The 21,822-nt window shown below is 37.7% G+C and overlaps 1 pseudogene; it reads left to right on the top strand.

Moving 5' to 3' along the window:
* The first annotated feature begins 8,284 nt into the window (after nucleotides 1-8,284).
* On the top strand, nucleotides 8,285-19,708 carry LOC126943729 (keratin, type I cytoskeletal 18-like; annotated as a pseudogene).
* The last annotated feature ends 2,114 nt before the right edge of the window (nucleotides 19,709-21,822 follow it).

Genomic DNA, 21,822 nt, shown 5'->3' with positions numbered 1-21,822 from the left:
TTTTTAATCTCCTGTAATTTTTTTTTTTTTTTTTAAATTAGAGACAGGGTTTCACTGTGTTGCCCAGGCTGGTTTCGAACTCCTGAGCACAAGTGATACGGCTGCCTTGGCCTTCCAAAGTGCTGGGATTATAGTCATGAGCCACCATACTCACCCTTTTGTAATATATTTTGATGTAAAATATTTTGTCGGATATTAGTATAACCACCCTGTTCCCTTTTTGTTATTATTTGTATGAAATATCTTTTTCCATCCTTTCACTTTCAACCTATTTATGTCTTTGGATCTAAAATGAGTCTCTTATAGACAGCACATATTTGAATCATGTTTTAAAATCCATTCTGCTTATCTCTGTGTTTTGACTGAAAAATTGAATTCAATTACATTAAAAGTAATTACTGCTAAGGAAACACTTCTTTCTTTTGCTGTTTGCTTTCTATATGCCTTAGAGCATTTTTTACCCCTCATTTTCTACATTGCTGTCATCTTCAGTGTTTAATTAATTTTTTATAGTATGGTGTTTTAATTCCCTTCTCATTTCCTTTTGTGTTTATTCCATAGCTGTGTTCTTTGTGGCTACTGTAGGAATTACATTTAACATCCTAAAGTTACAACATTCAAATTTAAACTTACACAAACTTAACTTCAATAGCATGCAAATACACAATACCATACAAAATAACTGCTTGTATATAGCTCCTTATCATTTCAGTTATTGATATCACAAAATTACATCTTTATACATAGACTAATAATTTTTGTATGTCCAGAAAGATAGACTAATAATTTTTATGCATTAGACTCTTGAGTCATGTACAAACAGAAAGTAGAGTTATAAACTAAAGTCAAAATAATGCTAGTTTTTATAATTGCCTATGTATTTACTTTTGTGGATATCTTTATTTCTTCATATGGCTTTGTGTTACTTTCTAGTGTCTTTTGTTTCAACTTGCAGCACTCCCTTTACCATTTCCTTAAGGGCAGGTCTGTTGGTAACAAACTCCCTCAGCTTTTGTTTATCTGTGTATGTCTTAATTTCTCCCTCACTTTTGAAAGACAGTTCTCTGGATAAAAGTTTTTGATTAACAGTTTTGTTTTGTTTTGTTTTGTTTTAGCACTTTGCGTATAATGGCCTACTGCATTCTGGACTTCGAAGTTTCTGATGAGAAATATGCTGATACTTTTGTTGAAGAAATCTTATATGTGATGAGTTCCTTCTCTTTCTGCTTTGAAGACACTTTGGCTTTGGCTTTTGATGGTTTGATTTTAGTGTGTTTTGGTGGGACCTCTTTGATTTTATCCTAGTTGGAGTTAAAAGTTGAGTTTGGTGGATATTTATAATCATGCATTTCATCAAATTTGAGGAGTTGTTACGTTATCTTCAAATAATCTCTCTGCCTCCTGTTTCAAATAATTTCTCTTCTTCTTTTGGGGCTCTCACTTTAATTAGAGACAGGATTTCACTGTGTTGGTCAGCTTGATTGCCTTAGGCTGTGTTCACTTTTCTTCTTTCCTTCCTCAGACTTGATAATTTCAATTGTCTTCATGTTTTCGGATTCTTTCTATCATCTGCTCAAACCTGCTTTTGAATATTTCTAGTAAACTTTTTTATTTCAATTATTGTGCTTTTCAGGTCAAGAATTTTTTAGTTTCTTATGTTTTCTGTCTGTGTTGGTGTTTCTACTTCGTTCATACCATGTTTTCTTGACTTTTTCTAAATTTATCTTTAAGACTTTGAGCATCTGTAAGACAGTTGTTGGAAGGTTTTGTCTGGTAAATCTGCCATCTTGTCTTTGTCAAGTACATTTTCTGTTTATTTAATATTTTTTTTTGAATAGGCCATACTTTCCTATGACTTTGTATGCTTTGTGAATTTTTTGTTGATAAATCACTGTACAGAAATTGAACTTTTACTCTGGAAGTCATATCCTTCTCTTCCCCAGGGTTTGCTTTAAAAATTTTTATTTTAGGGGCCGGGCACGGTGGCTCAAGCCTGTAATCCCAGCACTTTGGGAGGCCGAGGCAGGCGGATCACGAGGTCAGGAGATCGAGACCATCCTGGCTAACACGGTGAAACCCCGTCTCTACTAAAAAAAAAAAATACCAAAAAAAAATTAGCCGGGCGTGTCAGCGGGCGCCTGTAGTCCCAGCTACTCGGGAGGCTGAGGCAGGAAAATGGCATGAACCCGGAAGGCGGAGCTTGCAGTGAGCTGAGATCGTGCCACTGCACTCCAGCCTGGGTGACAGAGCAAGACTCCATCTCAAAAAAAAAAAAAAAAAAAAAAAAATTATTTTAGGCTGTCTCCGTGCTGGGAATCAGCCGGAGGGTTCAACTTAAGATTTTAAAAACTCAGTTTTTTTCTGAGCCGATGCCTTTGCCTGGGCCTGTGCCTTTCCCTGGGCCTATGCCATGACTTTCTAAATCCTCTGTATATGTGGCTGCATTTGAATCCCCTAGTTCTTAAATACTAAACTCCCAAAAAGAGAAAAAGATAAAACTTTAGGGGCACAAAATATGCTAGTCCTTTAAATCTCCTGGAAATTGATTTAGCTAGAGTGGGAAGGGCTTGAAGCAATGGCTGCCTGTCTCTGTGTCTGTCCCTCTATCATCAGCAATCAGTGATTACCAGCATGGCTCCTCAATATTTGGAGCACGGGGCACTTATTGCCCAACCTGGCAATTGTGTGCAAGCTGCTCCAGGAACACATTTGCATGGCTGCTTGCCATGGGGCTGGGGGATGCGGAATGCGTAGCTGCCACCTTGCTAAGAGCTACCTGAAAACAATCACTGTTTACTGTCCAAGACTTCCTCTAGAAGTTGCAAGCCTTCAAAGTAGTTCCCAGAGTTTCAAAATAGTTACCTTAGATTCTACCAGTGAAATTTTTGTCCAGGTAGTAAGACGGATTCTTGGTGTTTCTTACTCCAGTAATTTCCCAGAATCCTTTGCCCCACAAATATGTTACACCTCAAATAATCACCATTTCTTTTAGGCCAGGCCGGCCGTGCTTCTACTAATTTGTCTCTCTCAGAAACTGTCTAGGTTTTCATGTTTGATTCCAATTCACTCTATATGCCAAAACCCACACCCACAATTCTTTTTTAGACATGCTGTTCTCTTTAGACTTATATTACAGGTACCTGGCGGTACATCACATATCTGTGGGACTATGCTTTTTATATTTCTAGAAGTCACCCTTTTTTCTCAAGTAGAGATGAACTGTGAGGCACCACCATCTTTCAGAGGTCTTAGCACAGGGTCTGACAGCCATATCCTTGATGTGGTCTTTACCCAGTTCCCTAGGTTTGGTCTTCTTTCTGAAGCTGTTTCTTAATGACCATAGCTTTTACTTGGGAGCAAACAGTTTTACTTTATAATTCTAAAATGTCTGGACAATACATCGTCCCTTTAATTCTACTTGGAAATGGACCACTTTTTTTTAAATGTCATTTCTTTCTTGTAGTAACTTACCAAATACGGCACAAAACAGACAGCTCATGTGTTCATTTTCCCTCATAGTCTACTACCTGAACTCCACAAGTTTATGATATAATTTTTCTCTCAGATTATCCCATGCAATATTTTTACCAAATGTTTTGCCACTATGAGTCATCATTTCTCCTGTAACCATTTTCCTTGCCATTTTCCAGCTTGCTGTTTTAGTTTCATACTTCTTGCTTTCTGATTCCAAATCTATCACATTATTTTAGGTTTTTTGCTACGGGAGCATCCTATGTCTAGGTTACCATCTTCTCTATCTATTAGCTTTTGCTATAGTAATGCTTCTAATTTAGTGACAAAAATAATTTATTTTTTCTCATGCATCCTGGGATGAACAGATCTAAGTTTAGCTTGGCTTCAAACCGGAGTTTGGGTCCAGGTCTGCTGTTCTGCCTTAGACTGTCAAGTCAGGACATAATCTCATGGTGATAATGGAAGCATGGGCAAGTTCAGTTGAATAAGTGCAAATCAAGGCTCTGATTGCAGCACAGTTACTAACATCTTAAGGCAGAATGAGTAATATGACTGAACCCAAAGTCAAAGGGCAGGGAGGTACCCTGCCTCTAGTTTAAGGAACAGCAGTCATGTGGCAAAGGATATGGATACAGGAAGGGATGAAGAACTGGAACCAATAATACAATGTACCGGTCATTCAAATCTTAACCAAACATATATGGGAAAGCTATATTAATATCATATAAGGATGTCATTTAAAAACATATCAGAGAAAAATAGTGATACTTCTTGAGAAAATATTTAATTCACCTGGAAACTAAAATAATTCTGAAAATGTATGCACCTCATAACATAGCCTCAAAATGTAAACTTACAAGACAAGAAGGAGAAATGCAAATTCATATTTACAGTAGAAGATTTTAACACACCATTCCCAATAACTGTTAGGACAGATAAATTTATAGAGGGAAAATTTGAACAACACAATTAACAAATGTGACATTTATTTTGTATGCAAAAACTTCAGAATACATATTACAACTACATAATACCCATTATTTTTAAGTGCACGCAACACTTAAAAATTGGACCATTGTCTCAGGCAGTTCAGGCTGTTATGAGAAAGTATCATAGACTGGGTTGCTTATAAAGAACAGAAATGTGTTTCTCATGTTTCAGAGTTTGGAAGTCCAAGGTCAGGGTGCCACCATGGTTGGGTTCAGGTGAAGGCCTTCTTTTTGCCTGTAGATTGCTGTCTTATTATATCCTAAGATGGCAGGAGGAGAGGTAGAGAACTCTCTGGGATCTCTTCAAAAAGGGCAGTAATCTCATCCATGAGGGCTCCTCCCTTATGATTTTAAATACCTCCCAAAGGTTCCACCTTTTAATACCATCACATTGGTGATTGGGAGTTCACCATATGAATATGTGGGGGGTAGGGGCGCACACATATTCAGTCTATAACAACTGTATTTTAGCCATAGAGTACCAACAAATTTCAGAGAAAATTGAAATCAGATGGAGTATAGTCTCAGATCACTATGGAATTAAACTAGAAAAGAACAACATAGAGATAATTAGAAAACCTCTGTATATTTGGAAATTTCAAAATACGCTATTAAATATCCCATGCCTCAGGAATAATCACAATAGAAAAATAGGAAATATTTTAAAATAAATTATAATCAAAATACTTTATATCAAAATTTGTGGGGGGCATAGCTAAGGGATGCTTAGATGCATATATTAGATGCATATATTAGATGCTTTAGATGCATATATTAGAAAAGACGAAGAGCAAAAATCTCAGTGATCTAAGCATGCAGCTGAAGAAAGTAGAAAAAAGAACAAATGAAAACCAAAAAGAACTAGAAGAAAGAAAATAATTTAAAAATAGCAATTAATGAAATAATAAACAAACATTCAGTATAGCACATCAGCAAAGTCAAAAGTTGGTTCTAGAGGAAGGATAAGAAAGGCATAACTAACCAAATTCAGGTATTAAAAAGAAGGTCTGGGTGCACTTTGGAATTACCTAGAGTGTTTTGTTGTTTTTTTAAAAATACTGATGCCCAGGCCCCTCATTTGGTCAATTAAATCAGAATTTCTAATTGTATTTCTGTATTAGTATATTTATTAAATGCCCCCATTGATTCTAATATGAAGCACAGGTGAGAACCATTGATATAGCAAATAACATTTTGATGTCATTCCAACCTTTTTGCTTATACAATTCTTGTATAATAAGTTGTTACAGTTTTGAAACCTTTTGCGTTTACCAGCATATCAGTATCTTGCCATAGCAGTAAATATACTTCTGCCACTACATTTTAATAGTTGTATGATGTTTTAATAGTTGTGTAATATTCCATTATATGGTTATATTATCATTTATGTAACTATTATTGAGCACTTAAATTTTCAATGGTAAAAACAGTGCTAAGAGAATATCTCTGTAAAAGTGTTTTTCCAAACCTGGGCAACATGACAAAACCCCAACTTCACAAGAAATAAAAAAATTAACCAGGTATAGTGGTGCATGCCTATAGTCTCAGGTACTCAGGAGGCTGAGGTGGGAGGATCATCAGAACCCGGGGAGGTTGAGGCTGCAGTGAACTGAGACCGTACCACTCCACTCCACTCTGGGTGACTGAACCAAACTGTATCACCCCCCCCCCCAAAAAAAAATTACTTTTCAGCTGGCATAGTGGCTCATACTTGTAATGCCTGCTACTCAGGAGGCTGAGGCAGGAGGATCACTTGAGCCCAGGAGTTTAGGTTGCTGTGAGCTATGATTGTGCTACTGTATTCCAACCTGGGTGACAGAGACCCCTTATGAAAATAATACCAATAAAGTATTTTTCACACATCTACAAATAGCACTCATTAAAAAATTATATATTAAAATATTTTCTTGTGAGTATGATGAAATAATATGTGTGACAGTTGGTAAGTGAATTTTTATCTTACATGCTCACCTAGGAATTAGCTAGGTTAGTAGGGCTGAAAGAGATGTATTAATACGTGTTTTGCCAACCATTTCCCTAACACAATGCCTTATCTACAGAAGGCATACAAAAAGGCAGGGCACAGTGGCTCATGCCTGTAATCTCAACGCTTTGGGAGGCTGAGGTGAGTGGATCATCTGAGGTTAGAAGTTCGAGACCAGCCTGGCCAACATGGTGAAACCCCGTCTCCACTAAAAATACAAAAATTAGCCAGGTGATAGTGGCGCGTGCCTGTAATCCCTGCTACTTGGGAGGCTGAGGCAGGAGAACCGCTTGAACCCAGGCTGCAGAAGTTGCCGTGAGCCAAGATCGCGCCACTGCACTCTAGTCTGGGGGACAGAGTGAGACCCTGTCTCAAAAAAAAAAAAAAAAAAAATGCAAAAATGTTTGTTGAATAAGTGAATATATTTAATTCCTCAGAACTAATCGCAATTGGTAGAATATGTGGACTCGTTACATTCAAAAGAAAGATCATGTAATTTTGGGAGCAAACCCAGTATCAGAAACCAATCTGTAAATTAAAATCTTTTACTTTGAAATTAATATATAAGAATGAGAATGATTATTGAAATCTATGCTCAGCTAGCCATGAACCAAGAATTCAACTCTTATCTGTCTAGAAGGAGGGGTGGGAAAAAGCTCTCTTATGGTTAACTGCTGCCCCTCTGAGATACTTTGGTTTTCTGCTGCACTGAAGCCAGAATGATTTTATGTTGCAGTAAAAAATGACATTCTTACAATATTAATATATGATTATGGAAAATATTAGATAATTTAGCTAAGCAAAAATAATACAAATAACTCTCATAAATCTATCATTTTCAAATAATAGTTTTTCTTTGGGGGAGCAGTACTTTTTTTATCAACCTAAAAGAAGTACTTCACACCTCCCACATTTTTACAATCTCTGTCATTCATTTTTGTTCACTGTGTATAACCTTTGAAATTTGGGTGCTTGATATGCATGGAAGATGCAACACAACATACATCTTTTAACTTATTATACCATTGGCTGTCATTCCCCAGCATTCATTCATTCATAATTCAGTCATAGATGTTCGTTAAACTCCTACTTTTTGCATTCATTCTGCTACCTTTTGAGAATACAGTGGTAATCAAAAACAGACATGGTCCCTGCCCTCATGGAGCTCTCAGTAGATTTGAAGAGTCTGTCATGAATTTAAAAATGACACAATAAATGTAAACCTGCCACTGTAATAAGTGCTATGAGAGAAAGGAACATGAGTTTCTAGCAGGAAAATTTGATCTAGTCAGAAAAGGCTTTCCTAATGAAGTGATAAGTGAGGTTATATTTGAAGGAAAAGTAAAGCAGGGAGGGAGGAGCCTTCCAGGGAAAGGTGTAAAGTCCTAGGACAAGAAAGACTGGGAATGACAGAGAGAGGAAGCCAGCATGGCTAGTGTAGAGACAAGGAACTGGAGAGGAAAGTAGGGGCCAAATCATGGAAAAGCCCTGAAGTAGGAGCATACCTAGTATGCCCAAGCAGCAGTAAGAATTTCACCATGGCTGGAGGGGCATGAGCAAGGAGAAAAGAGTAAAAAGTGAAGTTGGAGAAGGAACAGTGTGCCAGGTAGTTTTGCAGTACTATCCAATAGCACTTTCTGTGATGATGGAAATGCTGTATCTGCACTGTTCACTATGATAGCCATTACTCCCTTGAAATTGAGCACTCAAAACATGGCTAGTGCCATTGAGGAACTGCATATTTAATGTTAATTTTAATTTAATAGCCTCTAGCTGTAGAGTACAGTATGCTAATGAACACTTGAAGGGTAGATAGTATAGCTGAGAAACTGAATTTTTAAAATTTTACTTCATTTTATTTAAATGTATGAACAGCCACATGTGGCTAGTGGCTGCCATATTGGATAGAACAGTTACAGCCTTGTGACCTTGGGCTTTTACTCTGAATTAAATTTGAATTACCTAAGGCCTGTAGCTAAATTGGTATTTTGTTTTACTTTTAAGCAAAATAATAAAGTTTCCTTTTTTGATAGGGTAAAGGAGAGGTGAAGATATGTAAGAACCTAAAGAAATACATAATTTCCTTGACTCATATTTTTAATTGATATCTTAAGATGCACTCCAAAAGGTGAAATGTAGGTGGTGACAGCATATCTAACTTTTTCTTTCCTGCCTGAACTTAATATCGCCTGCTCGTTAAAGGATGAGACAGGTCCTCCCAGTTAACATTCTCATAGAACATTTCACTTTTTTTATCTTTTGTCATTTGTTAACCTATGTATGTATTTGTATAACTATTCTATATCTTCTGTGCAACTCTCAACCATAAGATTATTATATTATTTAGGGCAGGGACTGTGCCTGTCTTATCCACATAGAATCCACAGTATATGAAATCCTAGTAGTCCAATAATGAATATTTAATAACTGAGTGAGTGAATAAAGTATTCAGCAATCTCATCTCTATTGTACTCATCCATCTGCTTATTTATCCATATTGACTGTTACCCCCTCACCACTGGCCATATAGAGTTAAAGGACTCTCCCTAACCTATTCATCCTGGTTACTTAAAACTATTGATAAGCGTAAGTCTCTCTACTATCTGTAATCCATGAAGCAGAGACCGTCTCCCATCCAATAAAAAGATTTAAATATCTTTTTAAAAAATATTTGAATACCCCCTTAAAGTGAGACCCAAAAGAACTGATAAAAAGATAGCCTGGTGACCTCTGTAGCTCAGAACTGAATTACTCTACAGTGACAACCCCCTCTTTGTCCCTCATAACCTCTCAGCTTTTATATAAGTCATAAGATTCTACCTTATTTTAAATGAATAGCCCATTTTGACAGAGTAATGATGGTATGTGACAAATGGCACTTGTCTCATGGCATTTCCCTTAGCTAGCTTTACTCAGTTCAGTTATTGTTAGGTGACTTCAAGATACACCCTTATGCTGGTTTTGTCTTTGAGACTGATTTTCTCCAAGAACCCTCAGTTCTGGTTCCACGCACACGATAGAAAGGCCCTCAGTTATTTTGGCTCACAGTAGGACTGCTTTCTTCACTGTATTAGAGAGTTGGAGGATTATCGGAAAATCCTAGTACAATTTCGGAAGTAGAAACTTACACAGAGACGTTTCCCCACATGAAATGTTTAGTGACAGTTGGAGTGGAAATAGGGGTCCATTGACCCTGGGTGTCAGTCCTATCATACCCAGTTCACTGTGTCATCTTTAATAATGTACAGTTTGTGCTTCAGCCTAGAATCTGCAGAGACTCTCTCCTGTTCTTACCCCTTTCATTGATACCGGAAGTAGTAAAAAGATTCCCCTTTGTGAAGCTTACTAAAATTCTTCCACATCTTCAGGTAATTCACAGGGATGAGGAAAATAAAAAGAAAAAATTAATAAAATTAATAAAATTCCTCTACAAAACTGAAATACTGTGCAGAGATTGTTGAGAAGGTATGTGCGGGATTGCTGGGTTTTCAAACTAGATAAAACAGTAGTACCTATTCAAGTCACCACCACAGGGGGCCTCCTAAAAATAGACTGACTCTACTATGTAATAGCTTAGGACATTTTTATTGATATCATCTCTTGTCCTGCCCATAGAAAAGCCTTGAGCCTGGAAGGAGGAATTTGAGTGTGTTTTCCTAAGAAACTGGTGCCACAGTAAACTGTATGTCTGTTTGTTCTTGAAGCCAACCTAGCAATTACCTTGGAATTCTAGGCCTCTGTATTTTTCTAAATGTTTTTTCCTTCTACTTCATCATTCCTGTTGAAAGAAACAAAACAGCATAAAGAAAAGCTACAGGTTACTCTGAATACACACCAAGTTTGGTAGGGGAGTAGTTGTCTTAGGTGGCGCTCTCACCACAGCACTAAGAGCTATACTGATGTAGTAAGGAAAACGTGGCCCTTTTGAATCTTAATGTGCTGTTCATTTCTATTCCCATTGCTACTCCTAGGATTTCTTATCTCTTGCCCTAGCAAATCATAACACACAGACATACATACACACACACCCATCCCTGTCCAGTGCACCCAGTGGGGCGGAGGGGGCAGAGAAGACAAAGTCATTTATATAATGTGTCTCCCTGCTGAGCCCCTAATGGCCGAAGCTTTTGTTCTGCATTCAGTGGCTGCATGTGATGGGCAGGAAGCTGCAGTCTCCCTTTGTTCCATGGCCTTATTCAGCAATTTAGATCCATCATAAAAATCAAATATGCATGTTGCAATCGCCTTGTGTACAACAGCTTCAATTTTCACCTTTTTAAAATTTGAACTCCACAGGGGAAGAGAGGGAATGAAGGGAGAAAGGGAAGATAGGGGTAAAAAAAAAAAAAAATTGCTTTGTGTTTTTGCTTAGTGGACTGTGAAAATAGGCAGTCATGAAAAAAATTTTTTTTTTAATTTCATAGATGCATCCCATTCAAAACAAGACATGCTACCAAATTAGGCCTTGTGGAAATGCCCTCAAACCATCCTAGTTAACTCAGGCTCCAAAACTTGGATGTGAAATGATGGGTAAAGAGAAAAATAGAACGTTATAAAAGGGTAGAAAGAGGAAGACTATTTAGGGCTTGAAGAATCATCCTGTTCAGAGAGGTACCTCCATACCACTTATAATTATGCCAAAAAGGATGTTTTTTGTTCAGCTGATTGTCATGAGTTTCTTTTGTAAAAGAAATGATTTGGGGAAAAGGTTCATAGAGGGAGTGAGAGAGAGATTACACTTAAAGATATATTTCCTCTCTGAATAAAAATGAACACATTGACAGAGATGTTTTTGTTCACTTATTGATTTGCACACTATATTTAAAATATTCCCAGAACTTCAAAGGATATGTTCCCTGGAGTTCAAATAAATTTGCATCAGCAGCTTTGGTATTGATTATGCAGAAAAATACAGAAACCTTTTACCTACTCCATTATTAGACTTGAGCAATGACTTTACAGAAGGGTGCATGCCCTAATACAAACAATGTGGCCAGTATTTATTCGATTTATTAAAAAAAGAAAGATTTGAAGAAGTGTGCCTCTTTATGCCTGGTTTCACTTACTAATATAGATTTTGAAGGCTCATGCTAAAATTGAAGCCAACCAGTTTGAAGATACTTTGCCTGTTCTTAGAAATGGAGCTCTTACAGGGTAAACCCATGGAGATTGCTGTTGTCATTATACAGACACTGAACATAATATAGGATGGGTGCACACTGAAAGAGTGATCTTGAGGCTCACTCAAGGTTGAAAAAACCTTTGATTATCTGGAGTGGAGCTTCTTCTGGAAGATGTGCCAAGTGAGTCTGGGATCAAAACCAATTTCACAAGTTTGATCGAGTCATAATATGGAAATCCACCAGATTCTGCTTTGACTAATTAGAGATGTGTGAAGAAGGTTTCCCTTCCCCAACATTATTGATTTTTCTTTCAAACTCCCCAGTTTCACGGTGAAAATCTGTGGCATTTAAAAGTGTTCAATTTAGTACAGTTCACTGATGCATGTAATCTTTGCTAACTGCATCTCATTTTCTCTGAACTGGATTTTTCAGGCCCTCTTATGTCTGGGTATATTTTTTATTTACTCTGTATTTTAATTGAAATCAGAACATACAAATACTGAGAGGATACATTTAATATTTGAATTTTTTTTTGTTGTTGCAAATTTTCCCTTTTCTCTGCTGGAAATATGGGCAATTACAAAAAAGTATAATTTTAAAAAGTGGATTCCACACAAGTTAAGCCTACATGAGTGAAGAGATTTGTATATGTCTTGAGTGATTCTATCCTGGAAAAAGCAATAAAGATGGAGAAAAGCACCAGGAAATTTACAACATTGGATAAAATCTGTGATTGTATACCATCATAACTGAGGCAAAAGCTATGGCCCTATGCCACCTCAAGCCATCTCATCCCATCTTACCGTTTAAGAGTACTCCATATTTTTAGGATATTATAGGCAGATAACATACTGTAACTTCTCATTAAAGTTAGGGCCACATGCTGGCATTTTATGTTCTCAACTTCCTTCATATGAGGAAAGATGCTATACAGGTGTATTAAATTATAAACATTTCATATTGGAGAGTGAAACCTTTATCTTTGAATTCAAGGTAATTTAATATATAAAGGTATATTTTTAATTGAATATCTTCCTCTTCCCTATCATATGGCAAGTTTATCCTCAGTTCTTTCTTCCCAAGAAATAAGTTGTAGAAGACCTAAAGGAAAAATTGTTTCAGGAGACTTTGTTTGCGTTTCAGGTCATTTCAACTACTATTCTTACCTCTGCTTTAAACAAAAAATACATGCTAAACCAATGATAGGTCTCACTGAAGTATTTTTCCTCTGCAATCACACAGATGTTGAGAGTGAAGCCTCCGAATTAGACAGTCTCAGTTCAAGTTCTGACTCCATCCTTGACTAGCTCTGTGACCTTGGGCAAGTTAAGCTTGAGTGTCTTAATTCGTAAAATGAATATATGAGGATAGTAACACTTAATGTATAGGATCATGTGAGTTAAATGAGATTAAGTAGAGTATTGTCATAGGTTGCTTTCCTAGAGAAGCAGACCTGAGATTAACATTCAGTGTATTTATTAGGGGGTGCTGTCAATACCTGTGTTAGGTGAGCTGCAGTACATTCCAAGAAAGACCTCAGCCAACACTGAGGCAGGTTTTTTTCAGCCTCCTAGGAGCTGACAGCAACTAAGGGGTATTGTCTTTTACCAATCTTTTTAGCTGTGGAAATAAATCCTTTATTCTTGAAGGGGGAGTTGGGTGGCACATTACAATGTCTATTAGAAGAGTTTAGTAAGCACTCAATGAGTATTAGCTATATAATAGTGTCAATGTATATTTACCTGTGAGATCATTCTTAGTATCCCAAACAATTGCTTTCATTATATATTTTAATAGTGCTTTGGTAAGAGCATGGTTCTGGGACTGGATTTGAGGCCCAGTTTCCTAATTAGCAGCTGAATAACACTAAGTACATTAGTCTCTCTGTGTCTCAGTTTCCTCATTTGTGAAATGGAAATAATAATAGTACCTATTCTCATAGGATTGTTATCAGGATTAAATATGTTAATAGTTACACTTTCAACAGTGCCTGGCATATAACACAAGCTCTGTAACTGCTCGTGCTTATCATCATCATTTATTAGTTTTCTTCTCTCAATCAAGTTAAGCATGTGCAGTGAGTCCTCACTTAACATTGAGAGGTTGTTGAAAACTAACTTTAAGTGATACAACAAATAAAAAAAAAGATTTTTTAATCATCAGCATTATAATGACACATTGTTATTCAAAGACCCGATGTATCTTGTTTTACTTAAAGTCAGTTTCCAAGAACCTGTTGATGATATTGAAGATTTACTGTAGTCAAAAATACTTTGGAATCAGACAATGCTGGGTTTAAATCGCAGCTCTGTCACTTCCTAGCCGTTTTGATCGTGAGCATGTTACTTAATCTGTGATCCTGAGTATTCTCATCTGTCAAAAAGAAATAATATGTCTAACCTTATAGAAAGCACCAAATATATGAAGGTATTATGAACTTATGTTTCAGTTTACTTTCTCAAATGTAGTAATAACCCCATCCTTGGGATATCCTGAAGATTATGTGAGTTCACTCATGAAAAGCACTTAGAATGGTACCTGACAAAAAGTACGTGTTCAGTGAGTGTTAGCTAGTAGGATGGTGATGACGACAACTGTATAAAGGACTCTGCACAGTGCCTTGCATATCATAAGCACTCAAATATTATTTTTGAAGCTCTCCATGAATGTTTTCTTTATTTCTTCCTTTTAGCCTTTCTTTTACATTCCAGCTGGCCTGCTGGACCTTTATTCTTGTGTATTCCTTTCTTCTTCCCTCACTTGCTTGTAAGGATTTTGAATGTTATATATGGGTCAATAATAAACCATATCCTCTGACATCCTTAAAAAACAAGACAAAACCTTCTACTTTGTTTTTATTCTGGAAACAGTAAGGCTGATGAGTGATTAAACATTATCTTCAAGTACACAAAGGTTCTTACTACAGAAAGGTGGCTGCCAGTTCTCCATCTTCAGGACAAAAGAAGAGAAATAGACTTCAGTGGAGCATACAAACACAGAATGGAAGACAAAAGAGAATGATAGACTCTCTAACTCTGAGAGGCTAAAAACAAAGAATATTCTTAACGTATTTAGAATTGCTATGTGCATGTGTTTCTGACCAAAGGAAAGAGAAAATTCTAATGAAATCCCTTTTAGTACCATACTTCTGATTGTGTTATCCCCAAATATTTTAACTATAAATATTACCTGGTAGTGTGTACCTTGCTTGTCCTATGTTATTTTGTCATATTATCATTCCTGGTTTCATAATAGCTGGTGCCCATTATAAACCAATCAGAAAAAGATCTTGGTTTGGGATAGACATTTACTGTTCATAAAGGCTAAAAACTGTTTCTCCTTGCAATAATATATAATAATAAAAAAATAAGCATAGCCAAAATTTTCATTTGCATTCCAGAGGAAATAGTCTGAATAAATTCACCCTATTCATACACAGTGTTTTGTGTGTTTTTTTTTTTTTAATATTGTTTTAAGCACTGCTAAGTGTTAACGTTTTACATTAAGTCATTACTTTGACAGGGATTTGATAATATAATCATGGCCTTTATAATCATGTAGAAAATCATGTTAATTAAATAAACAAAAACTGAAAGAAAATGAACATTTTGATTGGGTTTATTTCATCAGAAGAATCAGACATCTCAAAATAGAAGCAGACATCTGTGGAAATGAAGAAAAATCTACAGTTCTTAAAAGCCTAGACTCTCTGCTGAGGATATTATCATATAGAGATCTAGGAAATAGTTCAGTTTTAAACATACCCCTTAATAGATATATTAAAGCTGAATTTCCATCTTCCCCTCTTTTTGTTTGATTTTCTTTTAAAGCTGTATTTTTAATGGCAGGTGAAGCTATTGTTTTTGTTTATACTTTGCACAAATATGGCATCTTTTACCCGGGAATATCAAATTCCCATAAATTTCATAGATAGTAGTTATTATATGTGAAATATACAAAACATGAGGCTTCCTGCAAATTCCTGGCAGGGTGTGGAGCAGGGGTGGTGGGTATATGCATTATATCCCATTGTTTTTAGGAATTTTTCTTTGGGTTCCTAGTGATGATTATTCCCACTGAAGGGAGATCTGTGCCCAGCTGGCATGTTTTTATACCACAGCAGAATTCCCAATGATACTTTATCATTTAGACCTCTTTCCTTAAAAATATGAGGGAGCTAGAGTGATTTTTTTTTTTATTAAACACTTCAGGAGTTTTATTTTTGTCTTTTCATATTTTTATGTTTGGCATGTAGTAGGTACTCAATAAATAATAGTTGAAGCCATAAAAATCTTTGGTTATTTTCAAAGTGATTCTCTTGGAATGCTATGTATTTATTATATCAGTGTCAAAAACTGTTCTGGAATTGCCCTCAGAGCTTGTGTTAGAGTCTTTTGAATATACTTATCTTTGCAGGTCAATTAATATTTATTTAATGTCTATAATGTATGTATTTCAATTTTTGTTGTAGAGATGGGGGTCTCACTATGTTGCCCAGGCTGGTCTTGAACTTCTGGCCTCAAGCAATCCTCCTGCCTTAGCCTCCCAAAGTGTTGGATTATAGGGATGAGCCACTACACTTGGCCTGTATTGTTTAAATATCATGATTTCAACCATTAGCTTATTTACTGCAGTTGTAGCTATTGCGCAGCAGTCTCCCTTGTGTCAGGAACAGTTACTAAGTCTGAAGGTGGACAGTGAGAAATAAGATAGAATAAAAATAAAATAATATAATATAAAAATAAGAAATGGTTCTTTTCCAAGAATTATAACTTAGAAATGTACATTCAAATTAACATACTAGAAAATACAGGTCATCAGCAAAGCCTGAGTCCTGTCCTCTCACTCTTCTGTGTGGACAGCATGAGCTTCACCACTCACTCCACCTTCTCCACCAACTACCAGTCCCTGGGCTCTGTCCAGGTGCCCAGCTACGGTGCCTGGCCAGTCAGCAGCACGGCCAGCGTCTATGCAGGCATGGGGGACTCTAGTTCCCGGATCTCTGTGTCCCACTCTACCAGCTTCCAGGGCGGCATGGGGTCTGGGTCCTGGCCATGGGGATGGCCGGGGATCTGGCAGGAATGGGAGGCATCCAGAACGAGAAGGAGACCATGCAAAACCTGAACGACCACCTGGCCTCCTACCTGAACAGAGTGAGGAACCTGGAGATGGAAAACTGGAAGCTAGAGAGCAAAATTTGGGAGCACCTGGAGAAGAAAGGACCCCATTTCAGAGACTGGAGCCATTACTTCCGCACCATCAAGGACCTGAGGGCTCAGATCTTCACAAATACTGTGGACAACGCCTACATTGTTCTGCAGATCGACAGTGCCTGTCTTGCTGCTGATGACTTTAAAGTCAAGTATGAGACGGAGCTGGCCATGTACTAGTCTGTGGAGAACGACATCCATGGGCTTCGCAAGGTCATTGATGACACCAGTGTCACTCGGCTGCAGCTGGAGATAGAGATAGTGGCTCTCAAAGAAGAGCTGCTCTTCTTGAAGAAGAACCACAAAGAGGAAGTAAAAGGCCTACAAGCCCAGATTGCCAGCTCTGGGTTGACTGTGGAGGTAGATCCCGAAATCTCAGGACCTCGTCAAGATCATGGCAGACATCTGGGCCCAATATGACAAGGTGGCTCGGAAGAACCAAGAACAGCTGGACAAGTATTGGTCTCAGCAGATTGAAGAGAGCACCACAATGGTCATCACGCAGCCCGTCAAGGTTGGAGCTGCTGAGATGACACTCATGGAGCTGAGATGTACAGTCCAGTCCTTGGAGATTGACCTGGACTCCATGAGAAATCTGAAGGCCAGCTTGGAGAATAGCCTGAGGGAGGTGGAGACCCACTACGCCCTGCAGATGGAGCAGCTCAATGGGATCCTGCTTTACCTGGAGTCAGAGCTGGCACAGACCCGGGCAGAGGGGTAGCGCCAGGCCTAGGAGTATGAGGCCCTCCGGAACATCAAGGTTAACCTGGAGGCTGAGATCGCTACCTACCGCCGCCTGCTGGAAGAGGGCGAGGACTTCAATCTTGGTGATGCCCTGGACAGCAGCAACTCCATGCAAACCATCCAAAAGACCACCACCTGCCTGATAGTGGATGGCGAAGTGGTGTCTGAGACCGATGACACCAAAGTTCTGAAACATGAAGCCAGCAGAAGCAGGGTGCCCTTAGGGGAGCAGGAGGCCAGTAAAAAGTTCAGAGGTCCAAAAAAAGGAGAAAATACAATGTTATAGTAGATAACTGTATACAGTGGAATCAGCGTCTCTGGGTGAGCATCATGGAAGAGGTGGCATTTCAGATCTTGATGGGTATATATAGGAAAATATGGGAGAAGAGTATAGCAGGAAACGAGAAAATTGTAAGCAAAGACCCCAAAGCAGAAAAGCGTTTGGTTCAGTCAGAGAATGGTGAGACAGAAAAAGAGGGAGATAGAACTTTGGAGCTACAGTCCCAGGGTACTAACCCCAATGCTGAAACATACCGTGTCCTTTGACAAGTGACTTGAACTGTGTCTTGGTTTTCTCCTCTGTAAAATGGGGATAAGATTTGTACCTACATCACAGGGTTGTTATGAGGAATAATACACAATAATACATCTAAAACAATGCCTGGCACATAACAAGCACCATGTAAGTGTTAGAAAATGAGAGAGTGGAGTATTTTCTCTACTGTACTGAAAGCCACTGAAGATTTTTGAGCAAGGTGGTGAAAAGATAGGTGCTATACTTTGAGAGCATGATCCTGGCACTACTGTGTACAGTTGATCATGAGAGAGATGCTAGTTAAGAGAGCTCCTGGGAAGGGGAAATGCCAGCTTGCACTGGAACAATAGCTATGGGAATGAAAAGGAGGGGCTGGATGCAAGAAACATTGGAGGGTCCCCATGACTTGTACATACTTTATTTTATTTTAAGTTCTGGGATACATGTGCAGGATGTACAGGTTTGTTACATAGGTAAACATGTACCATGGTGGTTTGCTGTACCTATCAACTTATCACCTAGGTAATAAGCCTAACACGCATTAGCTATTTATCCTGATGCACTCCCTCCCCTAAACTTCCCCCACCCCTGCCAGCAGGCCCCAGTGTGTGTTGTTCCCCTCCCTGTTTCCATGTGTTCTCATTATTCAGCTCACACTTACAAGTGAGAACATGCGGTATTTGGTTTCCTGTTCCTACGTTAGTTTGCTGAGGATAACTGCTTCCAGCCCCGTCCATATCCCTGCAAAGGACATGATCTCATTTCTTTTTATGGCTGCATAGTATTCCATGGCGTATATGTACCACATTTTCTTTATCTAGCCTATCATTTCTGGGCATTTGGGTTGATTCCATGTCTTTGCTATTATTAATAGTGCTGCAGTGAACATACGCATGCATATATCTTTATAATAGAATGATTTCTATTCCTTTGGGTATATATCCAGTAGTGGGATTGCTGTGTCAAATGGTTTTCTGATTCTAGGTCTTTGAGGAAAGGAATTGCCTTTGTCTTGAATTGTCTTCCACCATGGTTGAACTAATTTACATTCCCACCAACAGTGTAAAAGCATTCTCTCTCTCCACAGCCTTGCTAGCATTTGTTGTTTCTTGACTTTTTAATAATTGCCATTCTGATTGGCGTGAGATGATATCTCATTATGGTTTTGATTTGTATTTCTCTAATGATCAGTGATGTTGAGTGTTTTTTCATGTTTCTTGGCCGCATAAATGTCTTCTTTTGAGAAGTGTTTATTCATGTCCTTTGCCCACTTTTTGATGGGTTGTGTTTTTTTTGTAAATTTAAGTTCCTTGTAGATTTTGAATGTTAGGCCTTTGTCAGACGGATAGATTGCAAAAAATTTTCTCCCACTCTGTAGGTTGCCTGTTCACTCTGATGATAATTTCTTTTGCTGTGCAGAAGTTCTTTAGTTTAATTAGATACCATTTATCAATTTTTGCTTTTGTTGCAATTGCTTTTGGGGACAGCATCATGAACTCTTTGCCGGTGCCTATGTCCTGAATGGTATTGCCTAGATTTTCTTCTGGGGTTTTTATAGCTTTGGGTTTTATGTTTAAGACTTTAATCCATCTTGATTTAATTTTTATAAGGTGTAAGGAAGGGGTCCAATTTCAGTTTTCTGCATATGGCTAGCCAGTTTTCCCAGCACCATTTATTAAATAGGGAATCCTTTCCCCATTGCTTCTTTTTGTCAGGTTTGTCAAAGATTAGAGGGTTGTAGACGTGTAGTGTTATTTCTGAGGCCTCTGTTCTGTTCCATTGCTCTATATATCTGTTTTGGTACCAGTACCATGCTGTTTTGGTTACTGTAGCCTTGTAGTATAGTTTGAAGTCAGGTAGCATGATGCCTCTGGGTTTGTTCTTTTTGCTTAGGATTGTCTTGGCTATATGGGCACTTTTTTGGTTCCATATGAATTTTAAAGGAGATTTTTTTTTCTAATTCTGTGAAGAATGTATGTCAATGGTAGTTTGATGGGAATAGCATTGACTCTCTAAATTACTTTGGGCAGTATGGCCATTTTCATGATATTGATTCTTCCTATCCATGAGTATGGAATATTTTTCCATTTGTTTGTGTACTCTCTGATTTCCTTGAGCAGTGGTTTGTCATTCTCTTTGAAGGAGGTCCTTCACTTTCCTTGTTAGTTGTATTCCTAGGTATTGTCTTCTCTTTGTAGCAGTTGTGAATGGGAGTTCATTCATGATTTGGCTCTCTGCTTGTCTGTTGTTGGTGTATAAGAATACTTGTGATTTTTGCACATTGATTTTGTATCCAGAGACTTTGCCTGAAGTTGCTTGTCAGCTTAAGAAGCTTTTGGGCTGAGACAATGCGGTTTTCTAGATACAGGATCATGTCATCTGCAAACAGTTTGACTTCCTCTCTTCCTATTTGAATACCCTTTATTTCTTTCTCTTGCCTGATTGCCCTAGCTGGAAACTTCCAGTACTATGTTGAATAGGAGTGGTGAGAAGCCATCCTTGTCTTGTGCCGGTTTTCAAGGGGAATGCTTCCAGCTTTTGCCCATTCAGTATAATATTGGCTGTGGGTTTGTCATTAAATAATAATACCATATTATTTTGAGGTATATTCCATGAATACCTAGTTTATTGACAGTTTTTAACATGAAAGGTTGTTGAATTTTATCAAAGGCCTTTCCATGTCTTTTGAGATAATCATGTGGTTTTTGTCTTTAGTTCTGTTTTTGTGATAAATTATATTTATTGATTTGCATATGTGGAACCAGCCTTGCATCCTGGCAATGAAAAGGAGGATTCCCTCCTTTTCAATTGTCTGTAATAGTTTCAGAAGAAATGGTACCAGCTCCTCTTTGTACTTCTGGTAGAATTCAACTGTAAATCTGTCTGGTCCTGAGCTTTTTTCAGTTGATAGGCTATTTATTACTGCCTCAATTTCAGAACTTGTTAGTGGTCTATTCAGTTATTCAGCCTCTTCCTGGTTCAGTCTTGGGAGGGTGTATGTGTCCAAGAATTTATCCATTTCTTCTAGATTTTCCAGTTTATTTGCATAGAGGTATTTATAATATTCTCTGATCATTATTTGTATTTCTGTGGGATCAGCAGTGATATTCCCTTTATCATTTTTTATTGAGTCTATTTGATTCTTCTCTCTTTTCTTCTTTATTAGTCTACCTAGTAGTCTATCTATTTCATTAGTCTATCTATTTTTTTTTTTTAAAGAAAAAAAAAAAACAGCTCCTGGATTTGTTGGGGTTTTTGTGAAGGGTTTTTGTGTCTCTGTCTCCTTCATTTCTGCTTTGATCTTGGTTATTTCTTGTCTTCTGCTAGCTTTGGGGCTTGTTTGATTTTGGTTCTCTAGTTCTTTTAGTTGTAATTGTAGAGTGTCAGTTTAAGATCTTTCTAGCTTTTTGATGTGGGCATGTAGTGCTATAAATTTTTCTCTTAACACTGCTTTAGCTGCATCCCAGAGATTCTGGTACATTGTCTCTGTGTTCTCATTGGTTTCAAAGAACCTCTTGATTTCTACCTTAATTTCATTATTTACCCAGGTGTCATTCAGGAACAGGAACCTGTTCAATTTCTATGTTGTTGTGTGGTTTTGAGTGAGTTGCTAAATCTTGAGTTCTAACTTGATTGCCCTATGGTCTGAGAGAATGTTATGAGTTCAGTTCTTGTGCATTTGCTGAGGAGTGTTTTACTTCCAATCATGTGATTGACTTTAGAGTAAGTGCCATGTGGCAGCATGAATGTATATTCTGTTGTT

The sequence above is a fragment of the Macaca thibetana genome, chromosome 20, assembly GCF_024542745.1.
Source record: "Macaca thibetana thibetana isolate TM-01 chromosome 20, ASM2454274v1, whole genome shotgun sequence".
Lineage (NCBI taxonomy): Eukaryota > Metazoa > Chordata > Mammalia > Primates > Cercopithecidae > Macaca > Macaca thibetana.
The sequence above is the reverse complement of the archived record's forward strand: the minus strand, read 5'-3'. Positions and strand labels throughout refer to the sequence as shown.